The sequence below is a fragment of the Lepidochelys kempii genome, chromosome 3, assembly GCF_965140285.1.
Source record: "Lepidochelys kempii isolate rLepKem1 chromosome 3, rLepKem1.hap1, whole genome shotgun sequence".
Classification (NCBI taxonomy): domain Eukaryota; kingdom Metazoa; phylum Chordata; order Testudines; family Cheloniidae; genus Lepidochelys; species Lepidochelys kempii.
Genome location: NC_136382.1, coordinates 21,207,204 through 21,226,764, shown reverse-complemented (window position 1 = coordinate 21,226,764; position 19,561 = coordinate 21,207,204). Strand labels below are relative to the sequence as shown.

The window sequence follows — 19,561 nt, the reverse complement described above, 5'->3', positions numbered from 1 at the left end:
AGTTTAGCTCTCCAAGATTTTGATTTCGACATCCAACATATCTCAGGAGCTTCTAACAAAGCGGTTGATGCACTCTCCCATGAAAGTTTCCCAGAATCAACTGGTTAAAATCATCCTTGAGATGTGGAAAATATTGTTAGTCTTTATACAGTTGGTAGTATATTTAGGGGCGCACGTGTCTTATTAACTCTGTTTTCTCCTAGAGCTCCAGGAAGAAATCACAGCCAGTGTTTTCACCCTATCTGTGATTTGGGTGCATGTCATAAAAATAAAGGGAAGAGTAACCACCTGTCTGTATACAGTGCTATAAAATCCCTCCTGGCCAGAGGCAAAACCCTTTCACCTGTAAAGGGTTAAGAAGCTAAGATAACTTCACTGGCACCTGACCAAAATGACCAATGAGGAGAAAAGATACTTTCAAATCTGGAGCGGGGGGGGGGGGGGGGGGGCTTGTGACTGTGACTGGCACAGTGAGCAGAATCCTTAAAGCTATCCATACATTAGGAAAAGCGTCCTTCAGTTCTGCATCATCAATGAATTGGAGAATTTGGAGTGGAGAGTGCTGCCCATGTGGCAAAATGTGATGGATGTTGTCCAGTTCGACATAGAGGTCTTTTCATTGCCATCCGAACATTCCCCTTGACATGTGTCAGCATCTGGTGAAGGTCCATGCACTTGTTCAAGAGTGTTTTCCTGTCCGCTGGCAGCTTACTAAGGTTATACCAAAAAAAAACAGGTCATTTTGTGGTGCTTCATTTATCCAAACCTTTTGTGGATACTCGAGCAGTGTCAATGAGTGAGCAAAAAAGCTCCATCTTGGATTTTTCTCCTGAGCTTCCCATCACCTCATCTCTGCCCTCGTAACCAAACTGTCTCTTCTTCCAGTGAATATGAGCTTCCTTGATGACAGGCTCAACTCCTAACTTTTCATAGAATCATAGAATCATAGAATATCAGGGTTGGAAGGGACCTCAGGAGGTCATCTAGTCCAACCCCCTGCTCAAAAAAGGACCCATCCCCAATTAAATCATTCCACCATTTCTTTGACAGCAGTGATGGCATCTTCATGTTCATACCCTTGTCATAGCCTTGGCGGTGACCCGCCTGAAGCTTTATTTTATTCTCATTCAAAACATTCATAAACCGTTCTGTTTGGCCTTTTCCAGTAGAGTTGTCCAGAACATTCCAGGAGGTTAGTGAAACATGAATCCACATACGGAATACTTGAAACATGTTATTTCAAACATTCTATTTTCCTTTTTGTTTCTAAAAACAAAAACAGCACCCCAAGCCCGGCGCCCTCACAAGCCCAGCATCCCAGGTAGTCGCATGGGTCTCCTGCCCCTAAATCCAACCCTGACTAAATGTATTTCCATCTGCCCCATTACTGTATATATTTGTCTGTCCTTTGCAGGAGTATTTGCTAAGTATTATGATACACCCTTCACCTCTATCTTCAACTTTGAGACTTTACTGTTTCTTTCCCATTGCCTTACTGCTAAGAATTTCACAAAGAATACACTGACTTTCAGAGAGTGCCCAACAGAGCTGCATGGCTGGTGCTGTGTGGGTGGAAGCTACTACCTTCTCCAGTGATATCACAGTGACCAACCATCTGTTCAGTGCACCAACTAGTAAGTTGGACATGAGATGATTCCTACCAGGCACCAAGGAGGATAAGACAGGGATGGATGAGAGGTGTACTAGGGCATCTCTCTAGATGTAAAGGATAATAGTTTCATTAATTGTAATACTAACCAAAAGCATGTGATATTAAAATGACAAATATGTTTCTTAATGTTAGAGGCTGGAACACTGAAGTCCTTCTCAGTGAACAAGGGATTAGAAAAATGACCCTTCATACTTTTCAATTCTCAATTTATTTATTTTTGGTCCAAAATTCAGACCAAATTGAAAATATTGCTCAAATATTTTCATTTCGGTCAAAAAGCCACTTTTGTTTGCTGGAAAAAATTGTTACAACTAAAAAAAAAAAGAATGACTAGTAACTTGAATTTTTACAATTTGTCACATTCAGAATTAAGGATCAGCATTTTGAAGCTACCTTTGCCAATTTATCACACCATCATAATCCTCTTTATACATGCCTATCTGCTCAAATGTGACTGAAAATGGCTAGCAATATAAAGCATTCTGGTTGCGACCCTGCTTCCATTCAAGTCAGTACAAAAACTTGCATTGACATTAATGGTAAAGGATCAAGCCCTCTATTCTAATCTCCAAAAGCTGCCCGGGTACCTGTACCAGGTCTTGCTTTGCCTAGTGGATGAGATGGGTGACTTTGCACTGGAATTTTGGACCTCAAAAGATAGCAGGTATGATGCTCAGGGCATAATGATTATTGTTCTTAGTTAGTTTAGCTATGTTTACAAAGGTTTGTTTAACTAATTCTTTCAATCAGGGTTGTGACTGGCATTAAAATAAACATTCTACAAAAGATATTTTTGTTCTATATAAAAGAGAAAAAAAAGCAGGAGTGATTAATTTATTCCTAATTATATCATTAGCTTATTATGCAATATGGATAAAATATATTGAAGATAATTAATTAGCCTGGTACATAATTCTGAATCAAGTAATTATTTTATTGATTTTAAGTCCAGCATATCCTGAAAAACCCTTAACTTGTCATTCCTAGCAGTACATAATCCTAGATAATAATGTATAATTAATTGTTATGCTTGTAAACTGATTTTCTTTCCCACTGGACAAATAATTCACTATTTTTAGCATCTTCACCACCCACTCTGGGACCACAGAAATCCCAGCTCCACAGCATCTGAGCCAAAATACAGGGAAAGGGTGAAATGCTAATCAGCTGCACTGTCTTCCAGCTCCTCAGAAGCCCCGCCACAGGAACTGAAGCTCCACAGCAACACAGGGGGCAAGTCAGGTAGGAGGGTAAAAGGCATGCTGTAGCATGGCTGTTCACAACATCATCCGTAAGCTACATATTGCTGACCCAGCCAACATCATCTTCTGTTATATTCCCCTTGCATGGTGCATCTTTGCACATTACAAGGGATGGGAGCCAGTAAAGAGGTTAGTTCTTATGTTAGCTATAGATCTGTGCAGCCATGGAAGAAGGGGTAAGGTGTGGGGGGAATAAGCCAGTGTGAAGACACAGGGCCTCTGTGAATCTTAGGAGATCCATAAGAAAAGAAAGTTTCCTGGCCAGCAATATGCATTCTTGGGAGAATGGCCCTAACTGTGCCGTGTCTTGTTCCTGAAATATCCCAGCCTGGTCCGTAGAGGACCAACACTGTTACAGAAGGGCTTTGCAGATTCCCAGGCAGAGGGAGGCATTGGTCTGGAGCATCTGCATTATTCACTCCAGTTCAATCTCACATCACTCCTTACTATCAGGGAGGCATGAACTAAGAGAAGCTTCCTTTCCAGACACCGTTCTGGGAGTAGCAACACACAGGTATGGAGCCCCATGACACAGATCAGCAACAGTGTTAGTAAAACTGGCCCTGCTCTGACTGTCAGGGGGATGAGCAAACAGGTGAAACTGGTCTTTCCACCTTCACAGAGCGCTGGCTGGCTAGTGAGCTGGCAGGAAATCCCACCCTGGCTTCCTGCTGCAAGCTATCCTGTGACTGAGGAAGGAGCCAAGAGGGCTGCTGAGAATGCACTTGTGTTGCTGGGATATAGCAGGCTGAGACTGAACTTCACACTACCGAACAGGCCTAGGGAGCAGTCTGAGGGTGTGGCACCTTGAAGCATGCAATGGACATGAGGATCAGCCAGAGCCCAAAGGGAAGGAGCCCCTGATTGTTCATGGAGAGGCTGATGCTGGGGAGCACAGGGACTGTGTGTTTGCTCATCAAGGTGACTATTTCTGATACAGGTGTTGGTGTGATTTCTGAGTGAATTCCTGCCTTCCCAAAGGCTGCAGGAAGGGTCTCTTTCCCAAGGAAAGTGTTGGAACTACCTAACTTACTACCACAGAGGGAAGCCCACATGGCTCAGACATGAGCCTTAAAATCCCACCTATCCTGGAGTAAATTTCCTCCCCTGCAGGGGTGAATTCCATTGAATAGCAGTGAGTTCATATCAAATATGACACTCTCTTCCTGTTGAAAAGATGGAATTTTAAGCTACATCAATCTGTCCGAGAGGAGGTAAGCTAAGTGCTGCATTAGGGGGCTGTGTTGGTGAGTATCTGAGTGTCTGTTGCGGGGACAGTTTGTCAGTTTGACCGTGTGCTTGATTGTTTGAAAAGTGTGAATTGGGAGTGCTTTGTTCCAGGTGAGCCTTGAGTGGGCCTTACTGTTATAAAAAGCCAGTCAGCTGCGAACCAGCTGAACGGCAGATAGCGGAGAGGCTAACAGAGAGAGTTCGCCTGGGAAGAACCCACTGAGGCTTTCATCTTGTAGGCTTCTCTGAGTAGTTACTACAACACCTGAGGAAGCTTGGAGAAGGAAGGTAAATATGGGTGGAGTGTTCAGCTGTTGTTACCTGCACAGGATGTGCCATGTTTGTCTTTCTTCCACAGAACGGAAGCTACTTTGTCTGTACAAAGTGCAAGCTGGTCTCCATATTGGAAGAGAAGGTTCAAGGTCTGGAGAAAAAAGTATCAACCCTGCATTACATAAGAGAAACTGAAGATTTCCTAGACAGATGTCAGGATATGCTTCTATGGGCACAACATTCTGAAGATTCAGAGCAGGCTGCACAGCGCGGACAGAAGGACAGTGAAGAAATTTGGCAGCATGTGACCTCCAGAAGAAGAAAGGGGAGCGTTCATGTACCAGCAATGCAGATACAGGTAAGCAACCGTTTTCATGTTCTCTCCACAGGTACTAATGCAGAGAGTGGACTAGATGATACATCTGAGGGAAGGGAACAGAAGGAGACTCCGCTGATTGGAAGGCATGAGATGCACTTTCTTATGGAAGGGAGTTCCGCGACCACCACTCCCAGAGAAGGAGGCAGGTGGTGGTGGTAGGGGACTCCCTCCTCAGGAGGGGGACTGAGTCATCTATCTGCCACCCAGACTGGGAAAATTGAGAAGTCTGCTGCTTGCCAGGAACTAGGAGTCACAATGTGATGGAGAGACTGCCGAGACTCATCAAGCCCTCGGATCGCTACCCCTTCCTACTTCTCCACGTGGGCACCAATGATTCTGCCAAGATTGACCTTGAGCAAATCATGGCAGACTACGTGGCTCTGGGAAGAAGGATAAAGGAGTTTGAGGCACAAGTGCTGTTCTCATCCATCCTCCCTGTGGAAGGAAAAGGCCTGGGTAGAGACCGTCGAATCATGGAAGTCAACGAATGGCTACGCAGATGCTGTCGGATAGAAGGCTTTGGATTCTTTGACATTGGGATGGTGTTCCAAGAAGGAGGAGTGCTAGGCAGAGACGGACTCCACCTAACGAAGAGAGGAAAGAACATCTTCACAAGCAGGCTGGCTAACCTAGTGAGGAGGGCTTTAAACTAGGTTCACCGGGGAAAGGAGACCAAAGCCCTGAGATAAGTGAGGAAGTGGGTTACCGGGAGGAAACACGAACAGGCAAGCGCAAGAGGGGAGGGCTCCTGCCTCATACTGAGAAAGTGGGATGATCAGCAAGTTCTCTTAAGTGCCTATCTTAAGCGCAAGAAGCCTTGGAAACAAGCAGGGAGAACTGGAAGTCTTGGCACAGTCAAGGAATTATGATGTGATTGGAATAACTGAGACTTGGTGGTATGACTCACATGACTGGAGTGCTGTCATGGTTGGACATAGGCTGTCCAGGAAGGACAGGCAGGGTAGAAAAGGTGGGGGAGTTGCATTGTATGTAAGAGAGCAGTATGACTGCTCAGAGCTCAAGTATGAAACTGTAGAAAAACCTGAGAGTCTCTCGATTAAGTTTAGAAGCGTCAGCAACAAGGGTGATGTCGTGGTGGGAGTCTGCTGTAGACCACCGGATCGGGGGATGAGGTGGACGAGGCTTTCTTCTGGCAACTAACGGAAGTTACTAGATCGCAGGCCCTGGTTCTTATGGGAGACTTCAATCACCCTGATATCTGCTGGGAGAGAAATACAGCAGTGCAGAATGTCCAGGAAGTTTTTTGGAAAGTGTAGGGGACAATGTCCTGGTGCAAGTGCTGGAAGAACCAACTAGGGGCAGAGCTCTTCTTGACCTGCTGCTCACAAACCAGGAAGAATTAGTAGGGGAAGCAAAAGTGGATGGGAACCTGGGAGGCAGTGACCATGAGATGGTCCAGTTCAGGATCCTGACACAAGGAAGAAAGGAGAGCAGCAGAATATGGTCCCTGGACTTCAGAAAAGCAGACTTTGACTCCCTCAGGAAACTGATGGGCAGGGTCCCCTAGGAGAATAACATGAGGGGGAAAGGAGACCAGGAGATCTGGCTGTATTTTAAAGAATCCTTATTGTGGTTACAGGAACAAACCATCCTGATGTGTAGAAAGAATAGTAAATATGGCAGGCGACCAGCTTGGCTTAACAGTGAAATCCTTTCTTAAACACAAAAAAGAAGCTTACAAGAAGTGGAAGATTGGACAAATGACCAGGGAAGAGTATAAAAATATTGCTCAGGCATGTAGAAGTGAAATCAGGAAGGCCAAATCACACTTGGAATTGCAGCTAGCAAGAGATGTTAAGAGTAACAAGAAGGGTTTCTTCAGGTATGTTAGCAACAAGAAGAAAGTCAAGGAAAGTGTGGGCCCCTTCCTGAATGAGGGAGGCAACCTAGTGACAGAGGATGTGGAAACAGCTAATATACTCAACGCTTTTTTTGCCTCTGTCTTCATAAACAAGGTCAGCTCCCAGACTGCTGCACTGGGCAGTACAACCTGGGGAGGAGGTGACCAGCCCTCTGTGATTCGGGACTATTTAAAAAAGCTGGACGAGCACAAGTCCATGGGGCCGGATGCGCTGCATCCAAGGGTGCTAAAGGAGTTTGAATTGCTCCTTTAATGTAATGTTTACATATGGGAAACAAGCCATATAAAATCCTCTAAAGCCTTTCTAATGAACAATTTCTGCCTACCTCTAGTGATTAAATGTGTTCTTTTTAGTGGATAAAGACATACTTAATTCTCTGTCTTATATTTTTCTCAACTTTCTTGACCTACTGAAGCATGTCAAATCATAGTAGGGAGCTTTTAGCGCACCTCAACAGGGTCCACACAGATAGTTAGCACACGATATGCTGGAGCCCTGTAGATTTACATCCCAGCTTGTCAGTCACTATGTGACAAATTGACTGGGATGGTGGACCACACTGAGAATGGAAGAATCAGGGCAGCCAATCCCCCCAAACTGGCGATTTATTCTATAATTAGATTAATCAAGCCCATAACAAAAGAGCTTCTGCAGTACCCACTAGTTAACAAGAAGCCAAACACAGCCTCCTTTAGAAATTCCAGCCCTTGGTTTCCATTCAGACAACCAAGTCTAGTCTGTTGACATCCTTTCGTCTGCGAGAGACAGTGGGAATTGCAGTCTATGATGTAAATAGTTTGCAATGTCTCATGTGACTGAATAGGTCAATCCGAGATTTGTATGATCTTTGGCAATTATTGCTAATGTCTGTATCTTAGTTGGGAGCTGCATGCTTCTTACAGGCTCTTTTCTCTTCAAGCTGTAGCATCCAGCTTCTGTCATGGGCTTTGATACCTTGATGGAAACAATGGCACCACTTGTTATGATCCCTTGCCAAGATTTCCCATTGGTCAGGATCAATTCCAAATTCCTTTGTATCTCGCTTGCATGTGTCTTTATAGCAAAGCTTGGGACATACTGTTGTTGTTGTTCCCTCTGATAGCTCCCTGTGTAGTATGTCCTTGTGTATGCGTCCGTCTTTCAACCTACTCAGATGGCCCAGCCAGCACAGTCATCATCTTTGCTTGAGCAGGACTGTCACACTTGGTAAATTTGCCCATTGAAGAATCTCTGCATTGGTGACTTTATCTTGCCATTTGGTGTTGAGTATGCAGCATAAAAAACATAGGCAGAAACTGTTTAACCTTTTCCCCTGATGAGCATAAGTTGTCCATGTTTCCCCACCATACATGAGACGCAAGCTTGGTACATTAGCATTTTGGTCTTGATGGTAAGCTTTGAGTTGCTCCATGCTGTTCTAGTTAGTTTGCTAAAGATGGTGGCAACTTTTCCAATGTGAATAGTTAGTTCTTCATCTAGTGAGAGGTTGGTGGTCACTGTAGAACCTAAATAGCTGAACTTTTGGTGTACTTCTAGTTGGTTTGCATCTAAGGTAATTGAAGGATCTAATGGAAATAATACAACCATTTTCTTGATGCTGCTGATGACAGCAAATGCCTGCCAGGCACTTGAAAGGCGGTCCATGAGTTCTTGTAGTAGATCTTCATTGTGAGCTATGAGGGCAGCATCATCAGCTAATAGAAGTTCCCTGATTAGCACCTTTTAGACTTTGGTCTTTGACTTAAGTTGGGACAGGTTGAAGAGTTTCCCATCTAATCTTGTGTGGAGATACACTCCATCTTTCTTGTCCTTAAACGCACAGTTCAAGAGTACCAAGAAGAAGAGTCCACAGAGTGTAGGGTCAAGAACACATCCTTGCTTCATTCCACTTTTCATCTCAAAGCTTTGAGAAGTCTAATAGTGAGAGATTATTGAAAACCCATTTCACCATATGTGAGGTTCTTGCTGATCCCTAAGGGTCAGACACTTATCCCCTGGTCAATATGTATCTCAGATCTTACCCAAATATCATGCTGTCAGCCAATCCTTAGTAAACTAACTAAAGATTTATTAATAAAAGAAGAGAGTTATAAATGATTAAAAGATCATATACACACAGTTGATTCCTTATACCAGCCTTATACCAGCTTTGTAGCAATGATGGAATAGACTGCTGACTTGCAAAAGTCTCTCTGGTAACTTCCAAAAGATTGGAAGTTCCTCAGTCCATAGTTCAGGAAACTCCTTTTAGTTTTAAATCCACAGTCCAGAAAATTAGAGCAGGAAAGAGGCAAAATAGTGATCTCAGGTATATTTTATATCCTCTGCCACGTGCATGGAAACTTTCTGTCCCAAACAAAGCCCAGAGCCCTGGTGTATGGAAAGTTACTGACCCAAGATGGAACCCAGGGTCACATGAGCATATCACGTGCCCCTTCATGTTTTGCTGAATCACAAGGGGTGACCATTTGCTCTTTGCTTTCTGAGGCAACCACAGGAAGACCTACTGGGTGGGATGACATTCTTCAATGGCCTATTGTGAGTGTACTTAATGGGCCATCAACACATAAATGTCTAGCCCTGATGTAAATCTATCTGGGGGATGTCACCCACAAATAAAACACATGTTTAAGATATACGTATGTAGCCAATATTCATAACTTCAGATACAAAGATGATACATGCATATAAACAAGATAATCATACTTAGTAATTTATAACTTTTCTATTGATACCTTACATGACCTACTTTGTACAAGATTTACAGTAAATCTGTAGCAGCGGTAACAACAGTGAGATAAATGGCCACCTTTCTTGTACACAGCATCACACACTTTTATTTTTGCAAGTGTGAGGGGAAGATGGAGGTTGTGTGTGATTCTTTATTTTTTATTTGTATTAAGAGTTATCTTATATAGGTGTGGCTGGCAGCACCACCTTTTATTGAGATTGACTGACACTTTCCATTATAAAACCCTGATTTCAGTTGCATACAATTTTGGAAAACTTGAGCAGTTTGAGCTAAAATTGGCTATGCCAAGTGTTTGCTTCAGGATGAATTGTTTTGGAAAACTTTAACCAAAACAGTTCAGCTGCTTCCAAAAACAAGTCTAGGGAAAGAATACATTGGTTAGCCCATGTGACAAAAATTTTGGCAACCTTTGCTTTGAGAAACTTTGGTGTCCTTATGCTTTGGACTAGGGGCTTGAAATTTGTCAGATGGGTGGCCTTTGTGTCAGGGATGTGCCTTGTGCTGTCCCCATGAAAATCTGTCCAAATTGGGTTATTTATAAGTCTTTAAAAAATCACAGGTTGCACATGCTCAGCAGATACTTGCTAGAGCTCCAAAGCTAAATTCTCCTAAGATTCCATCCACACTGAGCATGATCCTTTGTGGGGTTGAGCAACACTTTTGCTGCCATTGCAGTGCTTGTCTGCTTCAGGCAATGCTGGATCTGGTCTCAGCACCAGACATGAAATTAGGGAGCAGCATACAGGCAGGAACATGTCCAAATCAAATGCAGAAGGGACAAGAGCCATATCTGGATAATGGGAGAAGACTGGCACAAGGAGCCTTGGGGGGGAATACTGGGACTGGAGGCTGGTGGGAGGAAACTGGGAGTTTTGCAGAGAGACTGGGGCTGTGGGTCTGTCTGGGCAACACATGGAAAAATAGGTTTCAGAGTAACAGCCGTGTTAGTCTGTATTCGCAAAAAGAAAAGGAGGACTTGTGGCACCTTAGAGACTAACCAATTTATTTGAGCATGAACTTTCGTGAGCTACAGCTCACTTCATCGGATGCATACCGTGGAAACTACAGAAGACATTATATACACACAGAGACCATGAAACAATACCTCCTCCCACCCCACTGTCCTGCTGGTAATAGCTTATCTAAAGTGATCATCAAGTTGGGCCATCTCCAGCACAAATCCAGGTTTTCTCACCCTCCGCCCCCCCCCCCCCTCAACTCACTCTCCTGCTGGTAATAGCCCATCCAAAGTGACCACTCGCTTCACAACGTGTATGATAATCAAGGTGGGCCATTTCCAGCACAAATCCAGGTTTTCTCACCCCCCCCCCATCCCCATACACACACAAACTCACTCTCCTGCTGGTAATAGCTCATCCAAAGTGACCACTCTCCCTACAATGTGCATGGTAATCAAGGTGGGCCATTTCCAGCACAAATCCAGGCTTTCTCACCCCCCCCCCACACACACACAGACAAACTCACTCTCCTGCTGGCAATAGCTCATCCAAACTGACCACTCTCCAAGTTTAAATCCAAGTTTAACGGAACATCTGGGGTGGGGGGGTAGGAAAAAACAAGGGGAAATAGGCTACCTTGCATAATGACTTAGTCACTCCCAGTCTCTATTTAAGCCTAAATTAATAGTATCCAATTTGCAAATGAATTCCAATTCAGCAGTTTCTCGCTGGAGTCTGGATTTGAAGTTTTTTTGTGGTAAGATAGCGATCTTCATGTCTGTGATTGCGTGACCAGAGAGATTGAAGTGTTCTCCGACTGGTTTATGAATGTTATAATTCTTGACATCTGATTTGTGTCCATTTATTCTTTTATGTAGAGACTGTCCAGTTTGACCAATGTAAATGGCAGAGGGGCATTGCTGGCACATGATGGCATATATCACATTGGTGGATGTGCAGGTGAACGAGCCTCTGATAGTGTGGCTGATGTTATTAGGCCCTGTGATGGTGTCCCCTGAATAGATATGTGGGCACAATTGGCAACGGGCTTTGTTGCAAGGATAGGTTCCTGGGTTAGTGGTTCTGTTGTGTGGTATGTGGTTGTTGGTGAGTATTTGCTTCAGGTTGCGGGGCTGTCTGTAGGCAAGGACTGGCCTGTCTCCCAAGATTTGTGAGAGTGTTGGGTCATCCTTCAGGATAGGTTGTAGATCCTTAATAATGCGTTGGAGGGGTTTTAGTTGGGGGCTGAAGGTGACGGCTAGTGGCGTTCTGTTATTTTCTTTGTTAGGCCTGTCCTGTAGTAGGTGACTTCTGGGAACTCTTCTGGCTCTATCAATCTGTTTCTTCACTTCCGCAGGTGGGTATTGTAGTTGTAAGAAAGCTTGACAGAGATCTTGTAGGTGTTTGTCTCTGTCTGAGGGGTTGGAGCAAATGCGGTTGTATTGCAGAGCTTGGCTGTAGACGATGGATCGTGTGGTCTGGTCAGGGTGAAAGCTGGAGGCATGTAGGTAGGAATAGCGGTCAGTAGGTTTCCGGTATAGGGTGGTGTTTATGTGACCATTGTTTATTAGCACTGTAGTGTCCAGGAAGTGGAGCTCTTGTGTGGACTGGACCAGGCTGAGGTTGATGATGGGATGGAAATTGTTGAAATCATGGTGGAATTCCTCAAGGGCTTCTTTTCCATGGGTCCAGATGATGACGATGTCATCAATATAGCGCAACTAGAGTAGGGGCTTTAGGGGACGGGAGCTGAGGAAGCGTTGTTCTAAATCAGCCATAAAAATGTTGGCATACTGTGGGGCCATGCGGGTACCCATAGCAGTGCCGCTGATCTGAAGGTATACATTCTCCTCAAATGTAAAATAGTTATAGGTAAGGACAAAGTCACAAAGTTCAGCCACCAGGTTAGCCGTGACATTATCGGGGATAGTGTTCTTGACGGCTTGTAGTCCATCTTTGTGTGGAATATTGGTATAGAGGGCTTCTACATCCATAGTGGCCAGGAAGGTGTTATCAGGAAGATCACAGATGGATTGAAGTTTCCTCAGGAAGTCAGTGGTGTCTCGAAGGTCGCTGGGAGTGCTGGTAGCGTAGGGCCTGAGGAGGGAGTCTACATAGCCAGACAATCCTGCTGTCAGGGTGCCAATGCCTGAGATGATGGGGCGCCCAGGATTTCCAGGTTTATGGATCTTGGGTAGTAGATAGAATATCCCAGGTCGGGGTTCCTGGGGTGTGTCTTTGCGGATTTGATCTTGTGCTTTTTCAGGTCGTTTCTTGAGCAAATGCTGTAGTTGCTTTTGGTAACTCAGTGGGATCATAGGGTAATGGTTTGTAGAAAGTGGTGTTGGAGAGCTGCCGAGCAGCCTCTTGTTCATATTCCGACCTATTCATGATAGCAACAGCACCTCCTTTGTCAGCCTTTTTGATTATGATGTCAGAGCTGTTTCTGAGGCTGTGGATGGCATTGTGTTTTCCTTTTCTTTTTACATGGAAAAATAGTATTTCATCATGTAATTAAAGACTATTTTTACTCATATGCACAAAGGGGCTGAATTAAAGTTGCACAGGCGACCTTAATTCTGGCACTTTTGAGCACTTAACTTTGCAGCCTTTATGATGTTTTTTAAACATGGTTGTTGTGTGTGTATTAATTATATACAGTACCATAGTTAATAAAGGATATGTGAAACATACATTGTATAACTCCGTTATACATCATTCATCACATTCATATCTTGTACCTGTGAAAGATGAAACAATTGCTGTGTTTTTGAGATGAAAGCAGTTAAAATGCTTTTCAGAGCAAAGCTCAGATACAATAATTTGTCCAGGCCCTATCCTGCAAGGTGCTAAGTACCCTCAACTTCAGTAGGAGTTGAGTAGAGTGATGCAGCAGGCAGGCAGAGATTTAGAGAAAAGATCTGTATTAGATATATTGAGTGGCCAATATTAAATGCTGGTGATCTGGAGCTAGGGATCTAGTAATCTGGATTTATCATTCATTCTTGAATCCCCCGTTGCGACACTGAATTTCAGAGCATAAAGTTAGGGATTTAATTCTGTATGCAAGCCCCTTAAAAAGTGTCCTGGTTTTCAGAGATTGTAGGCAGCCACAATGCTGAAGTCAATGGGTTCTCAGCACCTCTGAAAATCAGCCTGCTTTTCTTGAGTGCCTAAATATAAATTTGGAAACCTAACTTTAAAAATAATAAAGACATAATGTAGAATGATTAAGGGATAGACTGCAATATCTTTACTCACACTGAAATCAATAGGACTACTTGTGCAGTAAAGAACTATTTAGTCCTCTGTAAAGGTGTCAGTATCTGGCCCTAAGCCATTTCAATAGACAATTATCACATTCTATATAGCGATTTGTAGCGTTATCAATGCTGGATGCTATTTATTTAACTTGAAAATAAAATATCTAATTTTAGGCTCAGACGCTTTGAAAATAAGCATTATAGCTTGTACAACTCTGATTGCTGTAGCATGTACTATCTAAAATAGTTGTAATTGGAGCAAAGAGAGTCTTTGTGTTGTGTCCTGTGCAGTTAAATGCTGTACAGGTTGCAAGCATCCTTTTAAAACAGTGAGCCTGTCCCAAGCAGAAACCATATAAATCACGTGTGGACTATTTTCACCTAATTTACCTGTTCTATTTGGATCAGGGGAAACAATTAGAGATTCTAGCAACACTTCTATTCTCCCATTAGATAACAGTTTTTTTCCTGTTGGACAGCTTGGTCTTTACTGTACCTTAGTTAAAAGGCAGCTAAGGAGTCCTTGTGTCTAGATGCAGTTACCATGGTAGCAGGAGACCTTATAAAACCTCAGATATGTGGTTAGTGCACAAGTGTGACAAAAACTAGAGGGCTATTTTCAGCCAAGCTGCAATTGTTCACACAAGGTCTGAATTGGCCAGTTGTCCGTAGTCAGTTATTTTCCAGAGTCCAATGGAGGATTAATCTAGAGCAATGGTTCCCAAACTGTGGGGCATGCCCCAAAAGGGGGCATGGAGGAACATGTAGGAGGGTGCACAGTGGGACCCAGGGCAGCCCCCATGGGAGGCAGGGAGGGAGTGCCACCCAGCCCTGCTCTGCTCCCAGACCAACTCCACCTCCAGATGCAGCTCCACTCTGCCCCCTGCTCTGTCCCCAGCCCAGCTCCAGCCCCAGACACAGGTCTGCTCCTCCCCAGCTCCTCCTCCATCCCCAGTTCTCCCCCCAGCTCCACCTTAAGCCCAAACTCTGCTGCTCAGGAAGCCTTGGCTGTCCAGTAATGGGGGTCAGGGGCATGACAGGAAAAGTTTGGGCACCACTGATCTAGAGGATATAGGACCAAATTCAGACCTAACCAGATGAGGATCTAAAGAGTAGGGTAAAATTTGTTTTTTTATATGGCAAATTCTATACTGAAGGCATTTCACAAACAATGGGCCAAATTATTTTCCATATAAACCCAGAAACAATGACAAAACAACCCTGACTCAAACAGCCACAGTTACATGAAACCTGTTTTCTTTCACAATCTTACCACTAGACGAGATATTACCAGTTGCAGCAGGATTAACCTTTCTAAGTATAAGGATATCTGCTCAAACCAGAACTTTCTTGTCTACCAATAAAAAGGTCAAATAACACATTTTAACTCTGACCACTGTTACTTAAGTAGGCCCAGGTCTATCATGATGACAATAAACATTTGCCTTGTCATGCGTGAGGTCTTAGAAGGAGTAAAAAATCTTGCAGCAACAAAAAATGAACCCCACAAGCAGAAATTATGTTATAAAACTGAACAGAATAGACTTGACTTGAAATAAATTGGCATCTGGAGGCAGAGCCATCCCTAGCGGGGTTCGGGGCCGGGGCAGAAGTGACGGATTTGTCTCTTCTGAGACCGACCATGACAGCCGATTGCACCGGCCCACGGGGCCCCCCAAAGCACAAGACCTGGAGTGGGTGAGGCTGGGGCAGAAGTGAGGGATTTTCCATGTCTCTTCCGTGACTGACTGTGCCAGCCAACCACACTGGCCCACGGGACCCCCTCAAAGCGTGGGACCCAGAGCGGTCGCCCCGATTCGCCCTACCCAAGGGACGGCTCTCTCTGGAGGGCTGCCTGACGCAAGCCCCCCTGCACCTCTCAAGCCCTGCACATGGGCTGTGCAGCAGGTCTGCTGTCTGAGCACCAGCACAGTGGGTCTGAGAAGCCTGCATAACTCATGTGGACAGGCTGTGGCACATGAGCTGAAACAGCAGCTGAAGGTGTCTGCAGAGCATTCCCTCATCCTTGCTTTGGGCTGCCCCTATTGCTTCACACTTCAAGTCCACAGGCGTTCTGCAGGGGAAGTGGATCTCACCCCTTGTGAATAACGACAGTGTTCCCCTTTAAATCTCATCATGATTAAGTGTGTAAGTTTGGCCGTCCCTGTCAGCAGCCATGTGACTTACCGAATATTCTTAGTGACCACCAGCTCAGCAAAGCAGAAGCAGGTAATTCCTTTTGACATGGGAGCCAGGTAAAAATTTAAGTATTTTTCATGTAGGGACGCATCCTGCCCCTGCTGCAGTGGCTGTGCATTGAGATGTTGTGAGCGGGCCAGGGGCAGGGAGCCGTGCACACGGGCTGTGGAGCAGCAGCAGAGCCACTTTGCCACTTTGTCCTGAAAGTAGCGTAGAAACAGTATCCTCAACTCCTGAGTTCGCTCTCCGTTGTGGGATGTGACAGGGCGCTGGCTAAGGAAATCTCAGCCAGGCTCCTGTCACCTCAGCTCCAGTCGAGAAAGGGGAATTGGGGCAGGCTGAGTAAGTCCAGGCCAGATTGGCAAACGGGGAACAGCTGCCGGCCTCGTTAGCCAGGAGCTACATAAAGACTGGCAGGAAAGAAGCCAAGAAGAAGGAAAGGGAGGAGCCAGAGAATCAGAGGAAGCAGGAGCTCTTCTCTGCTGGCTGCAGGAGCTAGCAGTCCTTGCGGCTGTAATACTGAAGCTGTTTGTAGCTAAAAGATGCTTGGAAAGCACACTGTGAATAAAGATCACGGGTGATTGCACCAACGCAGAGGTCTCTGGCTGGTTTGTGGGCTCAGCAGTGGCAGAAGGAAGGAGGGCCAAGTAACACCCTGTTACATGGGGATACTGGGCATAGTTATTTGTGAATCTGCTCCATTCTTGTCCCTAATCCTGAAGCTGTCCTCATATTGTCTTAGACCCACACTTTTAGTGCCGTGGAAAGAACACCCCCCTCCACTTCCCAGAGCTGGGCTCCAGTGTATGCTTTGCATTGTTTCCAGGCATCTGTCCTCTCCTCCAAACACAGCTGGCAGAACAAACAAGATGCCTGTGGTGATGGGATCAGTATTTGCCCCTGCAGTTACTGAATTCCATTCTTTCTAACTGAAAATGAAGTTATTAAGTAGGACTTAAATGATGCATTGAGGCAAAAATAATTGTAGACCTTTGCATTTGGTATTTGTTTAAGGTTATTATTCAAGAAATGATAGACTGTGTTAACCCTTATAATAAAGCTGAGCATTTTCAGAAATTAAAGGGGAAAGGAGTGAAGTGCATTGTGTATAAAAGTGACATTTTTGTTTCTATTTAAAGATCCTTTAAGAAACAGTGATCTGGAGGTGGATTTCCCGCATTCCTTCATTTGTAACCTTTATTTGTGATTCAGGGAAACAGTCACTGTTCTGGAGATAAATGAATATTCTGTTCACCTCTGTCAATTCTGAAATGCCACTTCTTCAGATGACAAATCTGGACAGGGTGTCTTGCTTTTTATCAGCTGGATGCTATTCACATCTACACTGGTTAATTATGAACAAGATAAAGATTAAGACAAGGCCTTAGTGCTGGGAAAAATAAAATAACTATTTTTCCAGAAATCAGTGAGACTGAAGTTGCCCTCCATTGGCACAGGATGGCGCTAACTGTACAGCAGCTCTCTGTGTGAGGGTTGCCCCTCAAACTGCATATATGAGTTATCCCCAGATGAAGAAAGACAGTGCATCCTCTATCACCCTTCCTCTGGGGTTCTGCTGGGAGAGGGGCAGCTTGAAGTTACATAGGCAATCTGTTGGTAGAGGTTACCCAGAGGTTATACTGAATCAGTTCATCTCTTGGAATCCTTAGTCACATCTGTACCCCCAACAGCAGCTCATATTTGTCAAGTAATGTTGGCCTGTGTATTCCAACTTGTGAACAATCTACCATCTTGGATTACACTAGTGGAACAGACGGTACATCTAGACTGGCATCCTATAGTATTTAAAGTTAATTGAAACTACTAAGTAAGAAATATTTGGTATGAGTCATTGTGGTTGGGTCTGATATATTTTGGACTGACTGCTATCAAATATTTTTACATACTAACTTTTTTCCCCATCACTGTTTACATGCACAGTGTATAATGCATATGCCTTTAATATACAGTAACACCTCACTTAAAGTAGTCCCGGTTAACACGTTTTTTTTATTAGAGAATATACTCATTTAAAGTCATGCAATGTTCCGTTGTAAGGTTGTTCGGTTCGCCCCACTCCTCCCGCCAGTGTTCCAGCCAGGGAGCAAGCAAGCCCCTGACCCCGCTTCCCAGCGGGAGCACCAAGCAGGCGGAGAAGGGCAAGTGCCCATGCCCCGAACCCACTCCCAGGCTGAAAAGCCAGGCAGGCAGAGTGGGGCAAGCCCCAGTGCCCCAACCCCGCTACGCCCCTGCCTCAACCAAGCTTCACAATAATCATTTGTGAGTACAGTATTAAATTGTTTGTTTAAATTATTTAACACTTATACTGTATATGTATATAATGTCTTCTGTCTGGTGAAAAAAGTTCCCTGGAACCTAACCCCCACCCATTTACATTAATTCTTATGGGGAAATTGGATTCGCTTAACATCATTTCACTTAAAGTAGCATTTTTCAGGAACATAACTACAACATTAAGTGAAGAGTTACTGTATTGGAGAAGATTATTTTATATTGTCTTGGTTTTCGTGCCAAAATTTGCCAGGTGACTTTGAAAGAGTTTGGTCACATCCAACAAGATAGAACAGTTACTTTGGACACAGTGATGAAACAATAAGGGCCAAATTATCCAAAGTGTTCAACTCCCACAAAGATAGGCAGGTTTTCATACATTCCCTGAAACAATTCCTGTTTGAATGAGAGCAGATCTTTAGGAAAAACATTCAATCTTGATTTAAAAATTTCCAGTGATGGAGAATCCCCCGCAACCTCTGGTAAATTATTCCGATTGTTGGTTACCCTCACTGTGTTCATATGAGCTCAGCTGTCATGGAGGTCCCAGAATTAAGTTGGGCATTCAGGGCACTGGAAAATTTGACCTTGAACTCTTTTGAAATCAAGCCCTGAAGTACTTCAAACTAAAAATAAGTAAGTAAATAAATAAATAATACCAAACAACCTAACATAAGGAAATAAATATGTAAGAAAAACAGAATTTTCGATGACGTGCTGTAAAGATTTTATTTATTGCCAGTTGTTCAGAAAGGTCACCATAAGTCACTGAAGAGTTAGGTTACATTTTTCTAATTGGTTGCCTGAAGTTGGATATATAAATTAAAGCGGTTCAATTATTAGCCTTCTGTGCAATGTAGCAACTCTGAAAATTATGCCCCTTTTATTTAGGTCTTAGATCCCTCAGTAGAGTGGTCATACTTTAAAAGTTTTTTGGTTTTGAAGTGTTCCTTAGTTTGAGAGAGATTCCCTATACACAGTTGCCTGGGAAGGCTGTGGAATCTTCATCAATGGAGGTTATTAAGAACACATAAAACAAACACTTGTCTGAAGAGATCTAGGTATACTTAATGTTTTCTCAGTGTGGGAGGATGGACTAGATGACCTCTCGAAGTCCCTTCCAGCCCTACGTTTCTATGATTCCAATATAGCTGCAGAAAGTAAAATCTCTCAAAAGAACAAAATTCGTAAGTGCAACAGCATGTGGATTAATGGTCCTACTTTTAGGCTACTGAGTTTGGTAATCTGAGTTTTAGCACATTACTTTGCCCTGGCTCACACAGCCACGCAAGGTAGTAAAAGTAAGCATTCTCTTCAGAGCCACCTCTGTGCTCCCCTATAAGTCAACTTGGTGGTGGTGGGGGGGGGGGGGGATGGACAGAGTCTTGGCTCCATTT

General features: G+C 44.0%; 1 long non-coding RNA gene across 2 annotated transcripts in view; it reads left to right on the top strand.

Moving 5' to 3' along the window:
* The first annotated feature begins 4,529 nt into the window (after nt 1–4,529).
* The window catches only part of LOC144930373 (uncharacterized), a 127,047-nt gene continuing 112,015 nt past the window's right edge, over nt 4,530–19,561 (top strand). Inside the window, exon 1 of one of the 2 annotated variants that reach the window (XR_013635501.1) lies at nt 4,530–4,795. This is a non-coding gene — a long non-coding RNA (uncharacterized LOC144930373). Of the gene's footprint in view, nt 4,796–15,858; nt 15,929–19,561 lie in introns of those variants that run through there. The other variant, XR_013635502.1, reaches the window with a different exon arrangement.